This window comes from Anomaloglossus baeobatrachus, chromosome 1 (assembly GCF_048569485.1).
Source record: "Anomaloglossus baeobatrachus isolate aAnoBae1 chromosome 1, aAnoBae1.hap1, whole genome shotgun sequence".
Lineage (NCBI taxonomy): Eukaryota > Metazoa > Chordata > Amphibia > Anura > Aromobatidae > Anomaloglossus > Anomaloglossus baeobatrachus.
The window spans coordinates 172,806,345-172,829,430 of NC_134353.1; the positions used below are offsets into that span (position 1 = coordinate 172,806,345).

The 23,086-nt window shown below is 41.8% G+C and overlaps 8 non-coding genes across 8 annotated transcripts; all 8 read left to right on the forward strand.

The window, feature by feature from the left end:
- Nucleotides 1-16,994: 16,994 nt before the first annotated feature.
- TRNAC-GCA (transfer RNA cysteine (anticodon GCA)) lies at nt 16,995-17,066 on the forward strand. Its single transcript has one exon. It is a non-coding gene; the product is annotated as a tRNA-Cys (tRNA).
- Nucleotides 17,067-17,502: 436 nt separating this feature from the next.
- Nucleotides 17,503-17,574, forward strand: TRNAC-GCA (transfer RNA cysteine (anticodon GCA)). Its single transcript has one exon. It is a non-coding gene; the product is annotated as a tRNA-Cys (tRNA).
- A 434-nt stretch (nt 17,575-18,008) lies between these two features.
- TRNAC-GCA (transfer RNA cysteine (anticodon GCA)) lies at nt 18,009-18,080 on the forward strand. The gene has a single exon. It is a non-coding gene; the product is annotated as a tRNA-Cys (tRNA).
- Nucleotides 18,081-19,018: 938 nt separating this feature from the next.
- Nucleotides 19,019-19,090, forward strand: TRNAR-GCG (transfer RNA arginine (anticodon GCG)). Its single transcript has one exon. It is a non-coding gene; the product is annotated as a tRNA-Arg (tRNA).
- A 942-nt stretch (nt 19,091-20,032) lies between these two features.
- TRNAR-GCG (transfer RNA arginine (anticodon GCG)) lies at nt 20,033-20,104 on the forward strand. Its single transcript has one exon. It is a non-coding gene; the product is annotated as a tRNA-Arg (tRNA).
- A 436-nt stretch (nt 20,105-20,540) lies between these two features.
- TRNAC-GCA (transfer RNA cysteine (anticodon GCA)) lies at nt 20,541-20,612 on the forward strand. Its single transcript has one exon. It is a non-coding gene; the product is annotated as a tRNA-Cys (tRNA).
- A 944-nt stretch (nt 20,613-21,556) lies between these two features.
- Nucleotides 21,557-21,628, forward strand: TRNAC-GCA (transfer RNA cysteine (anticodon GCA)). The gene has a single exon. It is a non-coding gene; the product is annotated as a tRNA-Cys (tRNA).
- Nucleotides 21,629-22,064: 436 nt separating this feature from the next.
- On the forward strand, nt 22,065-22,136 carry TRNAC-GCA (transfer RNA cysteine (anticodon GCA)). Its single transcript has one exon. It is a non-coding gene; the product is annotated as a tRNA-Cys (tRNA).
- Nucleotides 22,137-23,086: the final 950 nt, after the last annotated feature.

Sequence of the window (23,086 nt, forward strand, 5' to 3'; positions counted from 1 at the left end):
TGCTTTATGCAATCATCAAAGTCTTTTTTGGAAAGACTAAAGCACATCAGAGTAAAGGAAGTGCACCACAATGTAAAAGTTTCTAAAAATCTTCAAATTTTATGTATCAAAAACAAAAAAACATTATTTCTTTTATTAATATGTAGGGGGTATAGCTCAGTGGCAGAGCATTTGATTGCAGATCAAGATGTCCTTGGTAGAGATGAGCGAACCGGTCCCGGTTCGGCTCGAGGCGGTTCGCCGAACGGGGGGTCTGGCTCGAGTTCGGCTCGTCGAACGTTCGACGAACCGAACTCGAGCCCATAGGAAACAATGGCAGGCAATCACAAACACAGTAAAACACCTAGAAAACACCCTGAAAGGTGTCCAAAAGGTGACAAACAACTCACAACATAACACAAACACATGGGAAAGTGACAAGGACATATACTCATGTGAAAACAAAACAGCTGGACAAGGAAAAAGAGGGAGACACACAGATATATGAGTATATGCAAAGAAACATCGATTCCATTATTGTGCAACTTGAGCCCTGCTCATTTTAGGCTTCCAATCTGGATAAATTGCCTGAGCTCGCCACGTACGCCTTGAGGATCTTGTCGTGTCCTGCAGCCAGCGTTCTCTCGGAACCTGTCTTCAGTGCTGCTGGGGGTCTGCTGGCAGATAAGCACACGTGTCTGTCCACTGACAATGTGGACCTGGCTCTCAGAGGACTTTTCTTCCCCTGGGTCAGCCAGGGGAGGCGAAAGGCACGCGTATTTTTGAGAGTGCTTCATGCAAAGCATCTTTTTCTTTGTCAAAAGGGGGGCTCAACCGATGCCAGTCAAGTGGGGTGTGTGTGGCCCAGTTAGTGGCAACGAGGGAGACTGTGGTTGGAGTCCCCTCGCTGTGTCTCTAAAAGAACCAAGATGAACAAGTCATGGCTCTCAGAGGACTTTTCTTCCCCTGGGTCAGCCAGGGGACGGGAAAGGCACGCGTATTTTTGAGAGTGCTTCATGCAAAGCATCTTTTTCTTTTTCAAAAGGGGGCTCAACCGATGCCAGTCAAGTGGGGTGTGTGTGGCCCAGTTAGTGGCAACGAGGGAGACTGTGGTTGGAGTCCCCTCGCTGTGTCTCTAAAAGAACCAAGATGAACAAGTCATGGCTCTCAGAGGACTTTTCTTCCCCTGGGTCAGCCAGGGGACGGGAAAGGCACGCGTATTTTTGAGAGTGCTTCATGCAAAGCATCTTTTTCTTTGTCAAAAGGGGGGGTCAACCGATGCCAGTCAAGTGGGGTGTGTGTGGCCCAGTTAGTGGCAACGAGGGAGACTGTGGTTGGAGTCCCCTCGCTGTGTCTCTAAAAGAACCAAGATGAACAAGTCATGGCTCTCAGAGGACTTTTCTTCCCCTGGGTCAGCCAGGGGACGGGAAAGGCACGCGTATTTTTGAGAGTGCTTCATGCAAAGCATCTTTTTCTTTGTCAAAAGGGGGGGTCAACCGATGCCAGTCAAGTGGGGTGTGTGTGGCCCAGTTAGTGGCAACGAGGGAGACTGTGGTTGGAGTCCCCTCGCTGTGTCTCTAAAAGAACCAAGATGAACAAGTCATGGCTCTCAGAGGACTTTTCTTCCCCTGGGTCAGCCAGGGGACGGGAAAGGCACGCGTATTTTTGAGAGTGCTTCATGAAAAGCATCTTTTTCTTTGTCAAAAGGGGGCTCAACCGATGCCAGTCAAGTGGGGTGTGTGTGGCCCAGTTAGTGGCAACGAGGGAGACTGTGGTTGGAGTCCCCTCGCTGTGTCTCTAAAAGAACCAAGATGAACAAGTCATGGCTCTCAGAGGACTTTTCTTCCCCTGGGTCAGCCAGGGGACGGGAAAGGCACGCGTATTTTTGAGAGTGCTTCATGAAAAGCATCTTTTTCTTTGTCAAAAGGGGGGGTCAACCGATGCCAGTCAAGTGGGGTGTGTGTGGCCCAGTTAGTGGCAACGAGGGAGACTGTGGTTGGAGTCCCCTCGCTGTGTCTCTAAAAGAACCAAGATGAACAAGTCATGGCTCTCAGAGGACTTTTCTTCCCCTGGGTCAGCCAGGGGACGGGAAAGGCACGCGTATTTTTGAGAGTGCTTCATGCAAAGCATCTTTTTCTTTGTCAAAAGGGGGGCTCAACCGATGCCAGTCAAGTGGGGTGTGTGTGGCCCAGTTAGTGGCAACGAGGGAGACTGTGGTTGGAGTCCCCTCGCTGTGTCTCTAAAAGAACCAAGATGAACAAGTCATGGCTCTCAGAGGACTTTTCTTCCCCTGGGTCAGCCAGGGGACGGGAAAGGCACGCGTATTTTTGAGAGTGCTTCATGCAAAGCATCTTTTTCTTTTTCAAAAGGGGGCTCAACCGATGCCAGTCAAGTGGGGTGTGTGTGGCCCAGTTAGTGGCAACGAGGGAGACTGTGGTTGGAGTCCCCTCGCTGTGTCTCTAAAAGAACCAAGATGAACAAGTCATGGCTCTCAGAGGACTTTTCTTCCCCTGGGTCAGCCAGGGGACGGGAAAGGCACGCGTATTTTTGAGAGTGCTTCATGCAAAGCATCTTTTTCTTTTTCAAAAGGGGGCTCAACCGATGCCAGTCAAGTGGGGTGTGTGTGGCCCAGTTAGTGGCAACGAGGGAGACTGTGGTTGGAGTCCCCTCGCTGTGTCTCTAAAAGAACCAAGATGAACAAGTCATGGCTCTCAGAGGACTTTTCTTCCCCTGGGTCAGCCAGGGGACGGGAAAGGCACGCGTATTTTTGAGAGTGCTTCATGCAAAGCATCTTTTTCTTTTTCAAAAGGGGGCTCAACCGATGCCAGTCAAGTGGGGTGTGTGTGGCCCAGTTAGTGGCAACGAGGGAGACTGTGGTTGGAGTCCCCTCGCTGTGTTTTACATGCTTTTAGAAGGGCATGAAATGGCTTGGAGGTTGACTTTCATCATATGCAAACTGTTGGCTACCAAAATGCTGCCTTTCCAACAACTGTGGTTATAGGCAATGAGGAACATACTGATGAAGATGAGACGCAGATACCCGATTGGGATGACAACTTAAATATTCGGTCAGGGCAAGAAGAAACTCGGTCTGAGGGGTAGGGGAGTGCAAACACAACAATTGATGATTAAGTTCTAGATCACACCTACTGTCAACCCACAGTCAGACACTCGAGGAGGTCAACAGAGGCGGTGGAGGAGGATGCAACCGACGTCGAAGTAACCTGGCGCCTTCCTGGACACAGTCGGAGCACTGGTAGCACGTCTACAACTGCATCCTCAGCCACCACTCTGCCTCTGAGCATTATTCGGGGTGGATCAACAGGTCGCATGGCCTCTAAGCCTTGCCTAGCCAGGTCCTTTTTTGACATAGAAAAAGATCGCCCAAATTATGTGATCTGTAAAATTTGTCATGGTTCTCTTAGTAGAGGTCAAAACCTCAGCAGTTTGACAACTTCTTCCATGAATCGTCACATGAATAAATATCATATGGCCCGATGGGAAGCTCACCGTGCTGCAATGCGGCCTAGCGGAGCGAACCATCCACCGCCTGCCCCTTCCAGTGCATCCGCGCGCTCGTCATCTTCTAGGACTGTGGGGACAGCTGTCACACCTGTTTTTCCACCCACAACTTCCACCACTGTAACCGCAACAGGCAGTTTGCTTGGTAGGTCGTCAGTTGGTTTGGAAGGGGAAACAAGTGAGTGTGTACAGCTCTCTCAGACATCGATAGCACCAACTTTGGATGAAGGCAACATCATGTCTCCGCCTGCACTTTCCTCACAAAGCTGCATTTTTCCAGGGACACCCGACTCAACACCGTCTACACACAGCAGCCAGATCTCTGTCCCTCAGATGTGGTCAAATAAAAGGCCACTTCCTGCGACCCATGACAAAGCGAAGAGGTTGACTCTATCCCTCTGTAAGCTGTTGACTACAGAAATGCTGCCTTTCCGCCTAGTGGACACACAGGATTTTAGAGACCTTATGTCTGTCGCTGTGCCCCAGTACCAGATGCCTAGTCGCCACTACTTCTCTAAGAAAGGTGTGCCTGCGCTACACCAGCATGTCGCACACAACATCACCGCTTCCTTGAGAAACTCTGTGTGTGAACGGGTGCATTTCACCACCGATACTTGGACCAGTAAGCATGGACAGGGACGTTACATGTCGCTGACTGGCCACTGGGTAACTATGGTGATAGATGGTGAAGGGTCTGCTGCACAAGTCTTGCCGTCCCCACGACTTGTGTGTCAATCCTCTGTCTGTCCAAGTTCCGCCACTGCTTCTGCATCCTCCACCTCATCTGGGTCCTCCACCTCCGCCCCAAGCCTGCCTGGTCAGGCCACCAGCGTTCTCACTGCGCAGAAGGAATCACGCACCCCTCATTACTATGCTGGTAGCAGAGCGCAACGGCATCAGGCGGTCTTTAGCTTGACATGTCTTTGAAATAGGAGTCACACAGCGACTGAGTTGTGGGCAGCTCTGGAGACTGATTTTGATAAATGGTTGTCTCCACTCAACCTGCAGCCTGGTAAGGCCGTGTGCGACAATGCTGCAAACCTGGGTGCGGCCCTTCGCCTGGGCAAGGTGACACACGTGCCTTGTATGGCTCACGTGTTTAACCTTGTTGTCCAGCAATTTTTAACACACTATCCCGGCCTAGATGGCCTTCTGACCAGGGCACGGAAACTGTCTGCAGTGCTCACTTCCGCCGTTCAACCGCCGCACCTGAGCGACTTGCATCGCTCCAGAAGTCTTTCGGCCTGCCGGTTCATCGCCTGAAATGCGATGTGGCGACACGCTGGAATTCAACTCTCCACATGTTACAGCGACTGTGGCAGCACCGGCGAGCCCTGGTGCAATACGTCATGATGTATAGCCTGGGCCAACGAGATGCAGAAGTGGGGCAGATCACCCTGATGGAGTGATCTCAGATCAAGGACCTATGCACCCTTCTGCACAGTTTCGACATGGCGACGAATATGTTTAGCGCTGACAATGCCATTATCAGCATGACGATTACAGTCATTTACATGCTGGAGCACACGCTAAACACTATTCGTAGTCAGGGGGTGGGACAACAGGAAGGGGAGGAACTACAGGAGGATTCATATGCGCAAGACACAACAACATCACCAAGGTCCAGACGTTCATCATCACCAACGCGGCAGGCATGGGACCATGGGGGACAGGGATCAACAAGGGCGCATGGTAGCAGGTGAGATGTTGAGGAAGGTGCAGGAGGACATGAAGATATGGAGGACGAACTGTCCATGGACATGGAAGACTCAGCAGATGAGGGGGACCTTGGTCAAATTTCAGTTGAAAGAGGTTGGGGGGAGATGACAGAGGAAGAAAGAACGGTTAGCACCTCTATGCCACAAACACAGCGTGGACTTGGTGCGCATGGCTGCGCAAGACACATGAGTGCCTTCTTGTTGCACTACCTCCAACATGACCCTCGTATTGTCAAAATTAGAAGTGATGATGACTACTGGCTTGCCACACTATTAGATCCCCGGGACAAGTCCAAATTTTGTGACATAATTCCACCCATAGAAAGGGACGCATGTATGCAGGAGTATCAGCAGAAGCTGTTACTCGATCTTAGCTCGGCTTTTCCACCAAACAACCGTGCAGGTGAAGGGAGTGATTCTCCCAGTTGTAACTTGACAAACATGGGACGGCCTCGTCATCTTCAACAGTCTACCCGTACCAGTAGGACCGTATCTGGTGCTGGTAACAGCAATTTTATGGAATCTTTTCATAATTTTTTTAGACCCTCCTTTGCAAGGCCACCAGAGACAACAAGTCTGACACATAGTCAACGGATGGAGAGGATGATACAGGAGTATCTCCAAATGAACATCGATGCAATGACTTTGCAAATGGAGCCTTGCTCCTTTTGTGCTTCAAATCTAGAAAAATGTCAAGAGCTCTCCAGTTACGCCTCGAAGATTTTGTCGTGTCCAGCTGCCAGCGTTGTCTCTGAACGTGTCTTCAGTGCTGCTGGGTGTGTGCTGACAGATAAGCGCACGCGTCTGTCCAGTGACAATGTGGACAGACTGACGTTCATCAAAATGAACAAGTCATGGATCCAGAAGGAATTTACTACCCCTGTGTCATCCTGGGGAGAGTAAATGCTTGTGGATTTGGAATGTGCTTGATGCAAATCAAAACATCCTGTTTGCAACTAGGGCACAAGTGCTGCCACTGATAAGGTGTCTGTGTGGGGCCCAATTTTTGGAAAAAAAGGGAGACTCCGCTTGGAGTAACCCTTGCTTGCTGTGTTTTTTAAAAATGATACAAGATGAACAGATCTGAAGGCAAGATGAAGCCAACATCATGTCTCCGCCTGCACTTTTCTCACAAACCTGCATTTTTCCAGGGACACCCTACTCAACACCGTCTACAGACAGCAGCCAGATCTCTGTCCCTCAGATGTGGTCAAATAAAAGGCCACTTACTGCGACCCATGACAAAGCTAAGTGGTTGACTCTATCCCTCTGTAAGCTGTTGGCTACCGAAATGCTGCCTTTACGCGTAGTGGACACACAGGATTTTACAGACCTTATGTCTGTCGCTGTGCCCCAGTACCAGATGCCCAATCACCACTGCTTCTCCAAGAAAAGCATGCCCGCGCTACACCGGCATGTCGCACACAACATCACCACTTCCTTGAGAAAATCTGTGTGCGACAGGGTGCATTTCAACACAGATACTTGGACCAGTAAGCATAGACAGGGTCATTACATGTCACTGACTGGGCACTGGCAAACTATGGTGAGAGATGGAGAAGGGTCTGCTGTACAAGTCTTGCCGTCCCCACGAGTTGTTTCAATCCTTGTTCTGTATGTAGAAGTTAATACACTGCTTCTGCCTCTTCAACCTCGTGTGGGTCCTCTACCTTTGCGCAAACCCTGTGTGGTCAGGCCACCCTTCCTTGCAACTGCGCACAAGGACTACCACACACCTCCTTACTATGCTGGCAGCAGAGCTCAATGCCATCAGGCGGTCAAAGTTTTACTTTGAAATGTATGGGAAATGTGAGTCACACCGCTATTACAGAGAATAGTAGTCAGGCAGGGTCAAAACATTAATTGAGGAACAGGAACAGAATGGGACGGCCAGGACTTAATCAGAAAACAAGCAGAGGTGAAATGCGTATCGGCCAACAAGGTACATAAACAGCAAGCAGGAAAAGTAGTCAGGTAACAAGCACACAAAATCATAAAACTGAACTGGGGGTAAAATTAACCAGAGGTTCATAGCTATGTCTGGCAGTGGTCTGCAGACAGGATGGGCATAAAAAAGGGTGTGGTGTCTTCCCATTGGTTGTAGCTGAATGATGGTATTTCATCTGTGAGATACCCACCAGCTACATTCAGCCAGAGATTCTGCATCTGTCAAGGTAATGCAGCCCAGTGGGTGAGCATAACCTGCGTCCACCTGCGCCGCTGGCATCGACTACTCTCCCATCATCAGCACTATTCATGAAAGGAACACGTTGTCACCTGGCGACCGGAGTACAAATTGACGGAGCGGACTCCGTTGGTGACTTAACAGCCGTGTGCGGCAATGATGCAAACCTGGCTGCGGGCCATCCTCAGGGCAATGTGACACACGTGCCTTTTATGGCTCACATGTTGATCCGAATTCTCCAGCAATTTTTAAAACACCATCACGGCCTACATGGCCTTGTGCAGCGGGCACGCTCGCTATGTGCTCACTTCCATCGTGCGCACACAGCAGCTCAACAACTTTCATCACTCCGGAAGTCTTAGGGTCTGGCAGTTAAACGCCGGAAATGCGATGTTCCGACACGCAGGAATTGGAATCTGCACATGTTGCAGCGTGTGTGGCAGCACCGCAGAGCCCTGCTGAAATACGGTAAGACATATAGCCTGGGATAAGTTGATCCAGAGGTGGTGCAGATCACGCTGCTGGAGTGGTGTCAGATCAAGGACCTATGCACCCTGCTACACAGTTTTGAAATGTCGACGAAGATGTTTAGCACTGGCAATGTCATTCTCAGCGTGACAATTCTGGTCATCTACATGATGGAGCACACTGTAATTATTATTCGGAGTCAGGTGTTGGGACAAGAGGAAGGGGAGGAAGTACAGGAGGAGTCATATGCGGAAGGGATAACAAGATCTACGAGGTCCAGATGGTCAGCGGCACCTATGCGGCAGTCATGGTGAGGGAGAGGGATTAACAAGGGCGCATAGTATCAGCAAAAAGTGTTGATGAAAGTGCAGGAGCCCATGAAGAAATGGAGGACGAACTGGCGATGGGCATGGAAGACTCAGCAGATGAGTGAGAGCTTGCTCACATTTCGGTTGTGCGAGGTTGTGGGTAGAGGGCAGAGGAAGGATGCACGATTCTCACCTCTCTGCCACCAACACACCAAGGACTTGGTCCTCCTGGATGCACAAGACACATGAGCGCCTTCTTGCTGCACTACCTACATGACCCTCGGATTGTATGAATTTGAAGTAATCCTGAATACTGGGTTGCCACACTGTTAGATCCCCGGTACAAGACAAAATTTGGCGAACTAATTCCTGCCATAGAAATAGACGCACGTATACAGGAGTATCTGCAGAATGTGGTACGCAATCTTAGATCTACTTTTCCACTAAACACCAGTGCTGCACAGAGTGAATCTCAACACTTTGTCATGGATAGGAGGAAATGGTCTTTTACTTGTCCACATCGGAGGGACCGAGGGATGGCTGCTGTGCTGAGATGGCGTTGAGTACGGTGTCCCTGCACAGTTGCACTTTTGGTCATATCCCAAAATGAGTTGAAAAAGGACAGATGCTGTTGGAAAGGGGAACAGGTGTGTTGGAAAGGGGAAAAAAATTTTGGTCCGTGGATTTGGTGGTTAAACAACTGTAACATTTGCTGAAGAAACAACATCTGTTACAGTGGGACTGGCAGATTTGGATAAAGTGGTATATAATCTGTGACCGCTATATAACAAAAATTAATAAGAAAAGAAAGAGAAAGGTATATATCACCTTCAGCAGTCAGTGTCCACCGTGCTCCCAGTTGGAAAAGGAGAGGTTGGCAACTTGAAGGTTTGGTGGAGGATACAGAGCTGTGTGGCTATGAAACTAATAGTAGCCTGAACCGAGTTAGACGCCATTCGGATCTGGAGACTGTGAGCCCTGTTAGCGTCACAGGGTCCACATGCCCACCCAGCCCAGGAACTCCCTGTTAACAACACAGGGGCCATTGAGTACGCTGACCGTGTGCGTAGGGGCCACACCTGTGGACAGCAGGCGCATCAGCAGCAGCAGGCCTGTTAATGCCACTGGGCTGCACAAGCAGGACTGTTAGGACAGGAGCTGGTCTTAACCGTTCTGCGTTACCAACTGTGGTGGTGGCCTGCATCCACCACCCTATCCCTGCCTACCTCTGGCCTAAAGCCGCAATGGGTTCAACACATGGAGGTGTGCTCTTTCGGAGCATAATAGAAGACTGCGCACCTCCTTGTTGGCTCCAGCCCCTTTTATAACCTGGGTCCGCCCCAAACCAGGGTGAACCACAATGCACCTCCTGGAGACAAAAGCAGAGTGACACGTCATGAGTGGCATAACTAGCGTCCTATTTGGAAACGCAACTTCAATGATGACCTCATGGCTGCCATGACCCAAACACCTCACCAGTCATCGTCTGACCATCAATAATGCGGTGACAAGTCATAGGTGTGGGCCTCTGCAAGCCATTTGGGAGGACACCTGATGCCCTGTGGTCTATATGGGACCCCCACATCAGGGCCAGGGCCAAAGAGTTCATTACCGGACCTAGTCTCTGATGCAGGAAGTGCCTGAGCATGCTCAGTAGCATGAAATACAGTCTCTGAAAAAAGACTATCAGCTTTAGCATGGTGTCTAGGCACAAAACAGGACTTAGACCCGGCACAGAATGCAAGCACCTGTGCAAAGAGGCTTTTCACACTTAGTGTGGGAGCATGCGCTGTATCCCGAAATGAAGACTTAGCGTCAGGAATGGCACAGTCAGGCTGAGCATACTCACTAGGCGAAACACTGTAATTATGCTGCAGCTGGGGTACATCGGCACACGCATGCGCACTAGCTGCCTCTCCACACTTAGACGTGGAGGGGAAATTTGTCTTGGAGATGCTGTCTATGAACAGAAGGAAAAGCTAAAGGAAGCCTGACTTTCTATCCCTCCGAATTATGAAATGCAGCAATGAATTCCATGAGTTTGCTATAACATTAGCGTAGCTAAATGTGCATGAGGGTGTGATGTAGAGGTGCTAGAAATAGCTTGTCACCAGTGGGGCACTAATGGAATACAACAGCCAGTTCTATGATGCCACAAAATGGCAGTATTTTGTGCTATCATTATAGCTTATTAAAAACAGAGCACGAGGTTGTCATGCAGAGGTGCTGCACATAGATTTGCAGTAGTGTGAATAGACAAAAGTACAATAGCCACGTTTAGGATACAACTAGGTACAGTGAGTGTTTGCTAGTATAATGGCTGAGTTTAAAAAAGTTTGAGTGTGCAATGCAGGCAGATGTCCTGCAAATATCGTTCCAATACTGTGAATTGACAAAAGTACAATAGCCACGTTTAGGATACAACTAGGTACAGTGAGTGTTTGCTAGTATAATGGCTGAGTTTAAAAAAGTTTGAGTGTGCAATGCAGGCAGACGTGCTGCAAATAACGTTCCAATACTGTGAATAGACAAAAGTACAATAGCCACGTTTAGGATACAACTAGGTACACTGAGTGTTTGCTACTATAAATGGCTGAGTTTAAAAAAGTTTGAGTGTGCAATGCAGGCAGACGTGCTGCAAATAACGTTCCAATACTGTGAATAGACAAAAGTACAATAGCCACGTTTAGGATACAACTAGGTACACTGAGTGTTTGCTACTATAAATGGCTGAGTTTAAAAAAGTTTGAGTGTGCAATGCAGGCAGACGTGCTGCAAATAACGTTCCAATACTGTGAATTGACAAAAGTACAATAGCCACGTTTAGGATACAACTAGGTACAGTGAGTGTTTGCTAGTATAATGGCTGAGTTTAAAAAAGTTTGAGTGTGCAATGCAGGCAGACGTGCTGCAAATAACGTTCCAATACTGTGAATTGACAAAAGTACAATAGCCACGTTTAGGATACAACTAGGTACAGTGAGTGTTTGCTAGTATAATGGCTGAGTTTAAAAAAGTTTGAGTGTGCAATGCAGGCAGACGTGCTGCAAATAACGTTCCAATACTGTGAATTGACAAAAGTACAATAGCCACGTTTAGGATACAACTAGGTACAGTGAGTGTTTGCTAGTATAATGGCTGAGTTTAAAAAAGTTAGAGTGTGCAATGCAGGCAGACGTGCTGCAAATAACGTTCCAATACTGTGAATAGACAAAAGTACAATAGCCACGTTTAGGATACAACTAGGTACACTGAGTGTTTGCTACTATAAATGGCTGAGTTTAAAAAAGTTTGAGTGTGCAATGCAGGCAGACGTGCTGCAAATAACGTTCCAATACTGTGAATTGACAAAAGTACAATAGCCACGTTTAGGATACAACTAGGTACAGTGAGTGTTTGCTAGTATAATGGCTGAGTTTAAAAAAGTTAGAGTGTGCAATGCAGGCAGACGTGCTGCAAATATCGTTCCAATACTGTGAATAGACAAAAGTAAAATAGCCACGTTTAGGATACAACTAGGTACACTGAGTGTTTGCTAGTATAATGGCTGAGTTTAAAAAAGTTAGAGTGTGCAATGCAGGCAGACGTGCTGCAAATAACGTTCCAATACTGTGAATAGACAAAAGTACAATAGCCACGTTTAGGATACAACTAGGTACACTGAGTGTTTGCTACTATAAATGGCTGAGTTTAAAAAAGTTTGAGTGTGCAATGCAGGCAGACGTGCTGCAAATAACGTTCCAATACTGTGAATTGACAAAAGTACAATAGCCACGTTTAGGATACAACTAGGTACAGTGAGTGTTTGCTAGTATAATGGCTGAGTTTAAAAAAGTTTGAGTGTGCAATGCAGGCAGACGTGCTGCAAATAACGTTCCAATACTGTGAATTGACAAAAGTACAATAGCCACGTTTAGGATACAACTAGGTACAGTGAGTGTTTGCTAGTATAATGGCTGAGTTTAAAAAAGTTTGAGTGTGCAATGCAGGCAGACGTGCTGCAAATAACGTTCCAATACTGTGAATTGACAAAAGTACAATAGCCACGTTTAGGATACAACTAGGTACAGTGAGTGTTTGCTAGTATAATGGCTGAGTTTAAAAAAGTTAGAGTGTGCAATGCAGGCAGACGTGCTGCAAATATCGTTCCAATACTGTGAATAGACAAAAGTAAAATAGCCACGTTTAGGATACAACTAGGTACACTGAGTGTTTGCTAGTATAATGGCTGAGTTTAAAAAAGTTAGAGTGTGCAATGCAGGCAGACGTGCTGCAAATAACGTTCCAATACTGTGAATAGACAAAAGTACAATAGCCACGTTTAGGATACAACTAGGTACACTGAGTGTTTGCTACTATAAATGGCTGAGTTTAAAAAAGTTTGAGTGTGCAATGCAGGCAGACGTGCTGCAAATAACGTTCCAATACTGTGAATTGACAAAAGTACAATAGCCACGTTTAGGATACAACTAGGTACACTGAGTGTTTGCTACTATAAATGGCTGAGTTTAAAAAAGTTTGAGTGTGCAATGCAGGCAGACGTGCTGCAAATAACGTTCCAATACTGTGAATTGACAAAAGTACAATAGCCACGTTTAGGATACAACTAGGTACACTGAGTGTTTGCTAGTATAATGGCTGAGTTTAAAAAAGTTAGAGTGTGCAATGCAGGCAGACGTGCTGCAAATATCGTTCCAATACTGTGAATAGACAAAAGTACAATAGCCACGTTTAGGATACAACTAGGTACACTGAGTGTTTGCTACTATAAATGGCTGAGTTTAAAAAAGTTAGAGTGTGCAATGCAGGCAGACGTGCTGCAAATATCGTTCCAATACTGTGAATAGACAAAAGTACAATAGCCACGTTTAGGATACAACTAGGTACACTGAGTGTTTGCTAGTATAATGGCTTAGTAACAATGAGTTGTAGTGTGCAATGCAGGCAGACGTGCTCTGCAAATGTCTTTGCACTAGTGGGACTATAGCAAAGTCCAATAGCCACGTTTAGGATGCCACTAGGTACACTGAGTGTTTGCTAGTAAAATTGCTTAGTTTAAAAAAGTTGGAGTGTGCAATGCAGGCAGATGTGCTCTGCTAATATCTTTGCACTAGTGGGACTATAGCAAAGTCCAATAGCCACGTATAGGATGCCACTAGGTACACTGAGTGTTTGCTAGTATAATGGCTTAGTTAAAATGAGTTTGAGTGTGCAATGCAGGCAGACGCGCTATGCAAATGTCTTTGCACTAGTGGGACTATAGCAAAGTCCAATAGCCACGTATAGGATGCCACTAGGTACACTGAGTGTTTGCTAGTATAATGGCTTGGTTTTAATGAGTTGGAGTGTGCAATGCAGGCAGACGCGCTCTGCAAATGTCTTTGCACTAGTGGGACTATAGCAAAGTCCAATAGCCACGTATAGGATGCCACTAGGTACACTGAGTGTTTGCTAGTATAATGGCTTGGTTAGAATGAGTTGTAGTGTGCAATGCAGGCAGATGTGCTCTGCTAATGTCTTTGCACTAGTGGGACTATAGCAAAGTCCAATAGCCACGTATAGGATGCCACTAGGTACACTGAGTGTTTGCTAGTATAATGGCTGAGTTTAAAAAAGTTAGAGTGTGCAATGCAGGCAGACGTGCTGCAAATATCGTTCCAATACTGTGAATAGACAAAAGTACAATAGCCACGTTTAGGATACAACTAGGTACACTGAGTGTTTGCTACTATAAATGGCTGAGTTTAAAAAAGTTTGAGTGTGCAATGCAGGCAGACGTGCTGCAAATAACGTTCCAATACTGTGAATTGACAAAAGTACAATAGCCACGTTTAGGATACAACTAGGTACACTGAGTGTTTGCTACTATAAATGGCTGAGTTTAAAAAAGTTAGAGTGTGCAATGCAGGCAGACGTGCTGCAAATATCGTTCCAATACTGTGAATAGACAAAAGTACAATAGCCACGTTTAGGATACAACTAGGTACACTGAGTGTTTGCTAGTATAATGGCTTAGTAACAATGAGTTGTAGTGTGCAATGCAGGCAGACGTGCTCTGCAAATGTCTTTGCACTAGTGGGACTATAGCAAAGTCCAATAGCCACGTTTAGGATGCCACTAGGTACACTGAGTGTTTGCTAGTAAAATTGCTTAGTTTAAAAAAGTTGGAGTGTGCAATGCAGGCAGATGTGCTCTGCTAATATCTTTGCACTAGTGGGACTATAGCAAAGTCCAATAGCCACGTATAGGATGCCACTAGGTACACTGAGTGTTTGCTAGTATAATGGCTTAGTTAAAATGAGTTTGAGTGTGCAATGCAGGCAGACGCGCTATGCAAATGTCTTTGCACTAGTGGGACTATAGCAAAGTCCAATAGCCACGTATAGGATGCCACTAGGTACACTGAGTGTTTGCTAGTATAATGGCTTGGTTTTAATGAGTTGGAGTGTGCAATGCAGGCAGACGCGCTCTGCAAATGTCTTTGCACTAGTGGGACTATAGCAAAGTCCAATAGCCACGTATAGGATGCCACTAGGTACACTGAGTGTTTGCTAGTATAATGGCTTGGTTAGAATGAGTTGTAGTGTGCAATGCAGGCAGATGTGCTCTGCTAATGTCTTTGCACTAGTGGGACTATAGCAAAGTCCAATAGCCACGTATAGGATGCCACTAGGTACACTGAGTGTTTGCTAGTATAATGGCTTAGTTAAAATGAGTTTGAGTGTGCAATGCAGGCAGACGCGCTATGCAAATGTCTTTGCACTAGTGGGACTATAGCAAAGTCCAATAGCCACGTATAGGATGCCACTAGGTACACTGAGTGTTTGCTAGTATAATGGCTTGGTTAGAATGAGTTGTAGTGTGCAATGCAGGCAGATGTGCTCTGCTAATGTCTTTGCACTAGTGGGACTATAGCAAAGTCCAATAGCCACGTATAGGATGCCACTAGGTACACTGAGTGTTTGCTAGTATAATGGCTTAGTTAAAATGAGTTTGAGTGTGCAATGCCGGCAGACGCGCTATGCAAATGTCTTTGCACTAGTGGGACTATAGCAAAGTCCAATAGCCACGTATAGGATGCCACTAGGTACACTGAGTGTTTGCTAGTATAATGGCTTGGTTTTAATGAGTTGGAGTGTGCAATGCAGGCAGACGCGCTCTGCAAATGTCTTTGCACTAGTGGGACTATAGCAAAGTCCAATAGCCACGTATAGGATGCCACTAGGTACACTGAGTGTTTGCTAGTATAATGGCTTGGTTAGAATGAGTTGTAGTGTGCAATGCAGGCAGACGCGCTCTGCAAATGTCTTTGCACTAGTGGGACTATAGCAAAGTCCAATAGCCACGTATAGGATGCCACTAGGTACACTGAGTGTTTGCTAGTATAATGGCTTGGTTAGAATGAGTTGTAGTGTGCAATGCAGGCAGACGCGCTCTGCAAATGTCTTTGCACTAGTGGGACTATAGCAAAGTCCAATAGCCACGTATAGGATGCCACTAGGTACACTGAGTGTTTGCTAGTATAATGGCTTAGTTATCAGTTGGAGTGTGCAGAGGACAAGAGGGTACAGTGGCAGGATTGTGGTGCTCTGGGTAGAGGAATGGAAGCCTGCCTTTCTATTCCCTCCTAATGGTGAAATGCAGGTAGGAAATCCCTGACCTGGGCTACACAGACGCTGTTGCTGTTTGCAGGACCTGTCACCTATGGCTCTCTGACCCTGCCGGTTGGAGCCCTTAAAAGGACTGCTATAAAGTGCTCTCCCTAAGCTGTCTAACGCTGTGTATGCAGCGCATACAGCTGTATCGGCTATAGGACTCAGGAAGACGGAGCTGCGACAGTGATGTCTGACACCAAAGACGCAGAAGGCAGATAATGGCGTCCGTGAAGAAAATGTCCGGTTTTATAATGCAGGGACATGTGACATGCAGATCCTATCACACATGCCGTTGCTTCTCTGGCTCAAAGTCCACTTAGCTGTGTGTGTGTCTGGGATTGGCTGACATGCTGGCCCGCCCCACAAGACGCGCGCGCTTAGGGAAGGAAGACAAGAAAAAAAAAAAAAAAAATGGCGATCGCCATTATAGAAACAGCAGTGATCTGAAGGCGCTGTTCACGCACACTATACACTGAAATGTGATAATAGTTTGATTCACAGAGTGACTTACACTATTACAGCAGAAACCAAGCTATGATTTAGCTGTTTTTTGGCTGCTAGAACCGTTCTCGAACGTTTCTAGAACTACCGAGCTTTTGCAAAAAGCTCGAGTTCTAGTTCGATCTAGAACATGCCCCAAAATCACTCGAGCCGCGAACTGGAGAACCACGAACCACGAACCGCGCTCAACTCTAGTCCTTGGCTCAAATCCAAGTGCCCCCTGTAGTATGGTTTTCATAAAAATGTAACCTTTTTCACACCTTTTAATAATATCATTTAGACAGCTTATCCATATCAGGCTGAACTTAGCACAAGTTTTGTTTAAACGTGACTTATGAAGTAAATTTGCTTTCTTTCTATAAAGTTTAAATAAGAAAATTAAGGAATAAAATGGAAAATTCTTTCTTTTAAATAGTGATTAAAAAAATTATGTAAATCGTTTCATTTAATACATCGGACGCTCTAAAACAAAGAGTCATTCTGTGTAATAAAAATTCTTGAGTATTTTGTGTGATTTATGCAATCATCAAAGTCTTTTTTTTGGAAAGACTAAAGCACATCAGAGTAAAAGAAGTGCACCACAATGTAAAAGTTTCTAAAAATCTTTAAATTTTATGTATCAAAAACAAAAAAACATTATTTCTTTTATTAATATGTAGGGGGTATAGCTCAGTGGCAGAGCATTTGACTGCAGATCAAGAGGTCCTTGGTTCAAATCCGAGTGCCCCCTGTAGTATGGGTTTCATAAAAATGTAACAATTTTCACACCTTTCAATAATATCATTTAGACAGCTTATCCATATCAGGCTGAATTTAGCACAAGTTTTATTTAATTGTGACTTATGAAGTAAATTTGCTTTCTTTCTATAAAGTTTAAATAAGTAAATTAAGGAATAAAATGGAAAATTATTTCTTTTAAATAGTGATTAAAAAAATTATGTAAATCGTTTCATTTAATACATCGGACTCTCTAAAACAAAGAGTCATTCTGTGTAATAAAAATTCTTGAGTATTTTGTGTGATTTATGCAATCATCAAAGTCTTTTTTTTTGAAAGACTAAAGCACATCAGTGTAAAGGAAGTGCACCACAATGTAAAAGTTTCTAAAAATCTTTACATTTTATGTATCAAAAACAAAAAAACATTATTTATTTTATTAATATGTAGGGGGTATAGCTCAGTGGCAGAGTATTTGACTGCAGATCAAGAGGTCCTTGGTTCAAATCCAAGTGCCCCCTGTAGTATGGTTTTCATAAAAATGTAACAATTTTCACACCTTTCAATAATGTCATTTAGACAGCTTATCCATATCAGGCTGAACTTAGCAGAAGTTTTATTTAAACGTGACTTATGAAGTAAATTTGCTTTCTTTCTATAAAGTTTAAATAAGAAAATTAAGGAATAAAATGGAAAATTCTTTCTTTTAAATAGTGATTAAAAAAATTATGTAAATCATTTCATTTAATACATCGGACTCTCTAAAACAAAGTGTCATTCTGTGTAATAAAAATTCATGAGTATTTTGTGTGCTTTATGCAATCATCAAAGTCTTTTTTGGAAAGACTAAAGCACATCAGAGTAAAGGAAGTGCACCACAATGTAAATGTTTCTAAAAATCTTCAAATTTTATGTATCAAAAACAAAAAAACATTATTTCTTTTATTAATATGTAGGGGGTATAGCTCAGTGGCAGAGCATTTGACTGCAGATCAAGAGGTCCTTGGCTCAAATCCAAGTGCCCCCTGTAGTATGGTTTTCATAAAAATGTAACAATTTTCACACCTTTCAATAATATCATTTAGACAGCTTATCCATATCAGGCTGAACTTAGCACAAGTAATATTTAAACGTGACTTATGAAGTAAATTTGCTTTCTTTCTATAAAGTTTAAATAAAAAAATTAAGGAATAAAATGGAAAATTCTTTCTTTTAAATAGTGATTAAAAAAATTATGTAAATCGTTTAATTTAATACATCGGACTCTCTAAAACAAAGTCATTCTGTGTAATAAAAATTCTTGAGTATTTTGTGTGCTTTATGCAATCATCAAAGTCTTTTTTGGAAAGACTAAAGCACATCAGAGTAAAGGAAGTGCACCACAATGTAAAAGTTTCTAAAAATCTTCAAATTTTATGTATCAAAAACAAAAAAACATTATTTCTTTTATTAATATGTAGGGGGTATAACTCAGTGGCAGAGCATTTGACTGCAGATCAAGAGGTCCTTGGCTCAAATCCAAGTGCCCCCTGTAGTATAGTTTTTATAAAAATGTAACCTTTTTCACACCTTTCAATAATATCATTTAGACAGCTTATCCATATCAGGCTGAACTTAGCACAAGTTTTGTTTAAACGTGACTTATGAAGTAAATTTGCTTTCTTTCTATAAAGTTTAAATAAGAAAATTAAGGAATAAAATGGAAAATTCTTTCTTTTAAATAGTGATTAAAAAAATTATGTAAATCGTTTCATTTAATACATCGGACTCTCTAAAACAAAGAGTCATTCTGTGTAATAAAAAATCTTGAGTATTTTGTGTGCTTTATGCAATCATCAAAGTCTTTTTTGGAAAGACTAAAGCACATCAGAGTAAAGGAAGCGCACCACAATGTAAAAGTTTCTAAAAATCTTCAAATTTTATGTATCAAAAACAAAAAAACATTATTTCTTTTATTAATATGTAGGGGGTATATCTCAGTGGCAGAGCATTTGACTGCGGATCAAGAGGTCCTTGGCTCAAATCCAAGTGCCCCCTGTAGTATGATTTTCATAAAGATGTAACCTTTTTCACACCTTTCAATAATATCATTTAGACAGCTTATCCATATCAGGCTGAACTTAGCACAAGTTTTATTTAATTGTGACTTATGAAGTAAGTTTGCTTTCTTTCTATAAAGTTTAAATAAGAAAATTAAGGAATAAAATGGAAAATTCTTTCTTTTAAATAGTGATTAAAAAAATTATGTAAATCATTTCATTTAATACATCGGACTCTCTAAAACAAAGAGACATTCTGTGTAATAAAAATTCTTGAGTATTTTGTGTGCTTTATGCAATCATCAAAGTCTTTTTTGGAAAGACTAAAGCACATCAGAGTAAAGGAAGTGCATTACAATGTAAAAGTTTCTAAAAATCTTCAAATTTTATGTATCAAAAACAAAAAAACATTATTTCTTTTATTAATATGTAGGGGGTATATCTCAGTGACAGAGCGTTTGAATGCGGATCAAGAGGTCCTTGGCTCAAATCCAAGTCCCCCATGTAGTATGGTTTTCATAAAAATGTAACCTTTTTCACACCTTTCAATAATATCATTTAGACAGCTTATCCATATCAGGCTAAACTTAGCACAAGTTTTGTTTAAACGTGACTTATGAAGTAAATTTGCTTTCTTTCTATAAAGTTTAAATAAGAAAATTAAGGAATAAAATGGAAAATTCTTTCTTTTAAATAGTGATTAAAAAAATTATGTAAATCGTTTCATTTAATACATCGGACTCTCTAAAACAAAGAGTCATTCTGTGTAATAAAAATACTTGAGTATTTTGTGTGCTTTATGCAATCATCAAAGTCTTTTTTTTGGAAAGACTAAAGCACATCAGAGTAAAGGAAGTGCACCACAATGTAAAAGTTTCTAAAAATCTTTAAATTTTAAGTTTCAAAAACAAAAAAACATTATTTCTTTTATTAATATGTAGGGGGTATATCTCAGTGGCAGAGCATTTGACTGCGGATCAAGAGGTCCTTGGCTCAAATCCAAGTGCCCCCTGTAGTATGGTTTTCATAAAGATGTAACCTTTTTCACACCTTTCAATAATATCATTTAGACAGCTTATCCATATCAGGCTGAACTTAGCACAAGTTTTATTTAATTGTGACTTATGAAGTAAGTTTGCTTTCTTTCTATAAAGTTTAAATAAGAAAATTAAGGAATAAAATGGAAAATTCTTTCTTTTAAATAGTGATTAAAAAAATTATGTAAATCATTTCATTTAATACATCGGACTCTCTAAAACAAAGAGTCATTCTGTGTAATAAAAATTCTTGAGTATTTTGTGTGATTAATGCAATCATCAAAGTCTTTTTTTTTGAAAGACTAAAGCACATCAGAGTAAAGGAAGTGCACCACAATGTAAAAGTTTCTAAAAATCTTAAAATTTTAAGTATCAAAAACAAAAAAACATTATTTCTTTTATTAATATGTAGGGGGTATAGCTCAGTGGCAGAGCATTTGACTGCAGATCAAGAGGTCCTTGGTTCAAATCCGAGTGCCCCCTGTAGTATGGTTTTCATAAAAATGTAACAATTTTCACACCTTTCAATAATATCATTTAGACAGCTTATCCATATCAGGCTGAACTTAGCACAAGTTTTGTTTAAACGTGACTTATGAAGTAAATTTGCTTTCTATCTATAAAGTTTAAATAAGAAAATTAAGGAATAAAATGGAAAATTCTTTCTTTTAAATAGTGATTAAAAAAATTATGTAAATCGTTTCATTTAATACATCTAACTCTCTAAAACAAAGAGTCATTCTGTGTAATAAAAATTCTTGAGTATTTTCTGTGATTTATGCAATCATCAAAGTCTTTTTTTGGAAAGACTAAAGCACATCAGAGTAAAGGAAGTGCACCACAATGTAAAAGTTTCTAAAAATCTTTAAATTTTATGTATCAAAAACAAAAAAAACATTATTCCTTTTATTAATATGTAGGGGGTATATCTCAGTGGCAGAGCATTTGACTGCAGATCAAGAGGTCATTGGCTCAAATCCAAGTGCCCCCTGTAGTATGGTTTTCATAAAAATGTAACCTTTTTGACACCTTTCAATAATATCATTTAGACAGCTTATCCATATCAGGCTGAACTTAGCACAAGTTTTGTTTAAACGTGACTTATGAAGTAAATTTGCTTTCTTTCTATAAAGTTTAAATAAAAAAATTAAGGAATAAAATGGAAAATTCTTTCTTTTAAATAGTGATTAAAAAAATTATGTAAATCGTTTCATTTAATACATCGGACTCTGTAAAACAAAGAGTCATTCTGTGTAATAAAATTTCTTGAGTATTTTGTGTGATTTATGCAATCATCAAAGTCTTTTTTTTGGAAAGACTAAAGCACATCAGAGGAAAGGAAGTGCACCACAATGTAAAAGTTTCTAAAAAGCTTTAAATTTTATGTATCAAAAACAAAAAAACATTATTTCTTTTATTAATATGTAGGGGGTATAGCTCAGTGGCAGAGCATTTGACTGCAGATCAAGAGGTCCTTGGTTCAATTCCGAGTGCCCCCTGTAGTATGGTTTTCATAAAAATGTAACAATTTTCACACCTTTCAATAATATCATTTAGACAGCTTATCCATATCAGGCTGAACTTAGCACAAGTTTTGTTTAAACGTGACTTATGAAGTAAATTTGCTTTCATTTTATAAAGTTTAAATAAGAAAATTAAGGAATAAAATGGAAAATTCTTTCTTTTAAATAGTGATTAAAAAAATTATGTAAATCGTTTCATTTAATACATCGGACTCTCTAAAACAAAGAGTAATTCTGTGTAATAAAAATTCTTGAATATTTTGTGTGATTTATGCAATCATCAAAGTCTTTTTTTTGGAAAGACTAAAGCACATCAGAGTAAAGGAAGTGCACCACAATGTAAAAGTTTCTAAAAATCTTTAAATTTTATGTATCAAAAACAAAAAAACGTTATTTCTTTTATTAATATGTAGTGGGTATAGCTCAGTGGCAGAGCATTTGACTGCAGATCAAGAGGTCCTTGGTTCAAATCCGAGTGCCCCCTGTAGTATGGTTTTCATAAAAATGTAACAATTTTCACACCTTTCAATAATATCATTTAGACAGCTTATCCATATCAGGCTGAACTTAGCACAAGTTTTGTTTAAACGTGACTTATGAAGTAAATTTGCTTTCTTTCTATAAAGTTTAAATAAGAAAATTAAGGAATAAAATGGAAAATTCTTTCTTTTAAATAGTGATTAAAAAATTATGTATGTCGTTTCATTTAATACATCAGACTCTCTAAAACAAAGAGTCATTCTGTGTAATAAAAATTCTTGAGTATTTTGTGTGCTTTATGCAATCATCAAAGTCTTTTTTGGAAAGACTAAAGCACATCAGAGTAAAGGAAGTGCACCACAATGTAAAAGTTTCTAAAAATCTTCAAATTTTATGTATCAAAAACCAAAAAAAATTATTTCTTTTATTAATATGTAGGGGTATAACTCAGTGGCAGAGCATTTGACTGCAGATCAAGAGGTCCTTGGTTCAAATCCGAGTGCCCCCTGTAGTATGGTTTTCATAAAAATGTAACAATTTTCACACCTTTCAATAATATCATTTAGACAGCTTATCCATATCAGGCTGAACTTAGCACAAGTTTTATTTAATTGTGACTTATGAAGTAAATTTGCTTTCTTTCTATAAAGTTTAAATAAGAAAATTAAGGAATAAAATGGAAAATTATTTCTTTTAAATAGTGATTAAAAAAATTATGTAAATCGTTTCATTTAATACATCGGACTCTCTAAAACAAAGAGTCATTCTGTGTAATAAAAATTCTTGAGTATTTTGTGTGATTTATGCAATCATCAAAGTCTTTTTTTTGGAAAGACAAAAGCACATCAGAGTAAAGGAAGTGCACCACAATGTAAAAGTTTCTAAAAATCTTTAAATTTTATGTATCAAAAACAAAAAAACATTATTTCTTTTATTAATATGTAGGGGGTATAA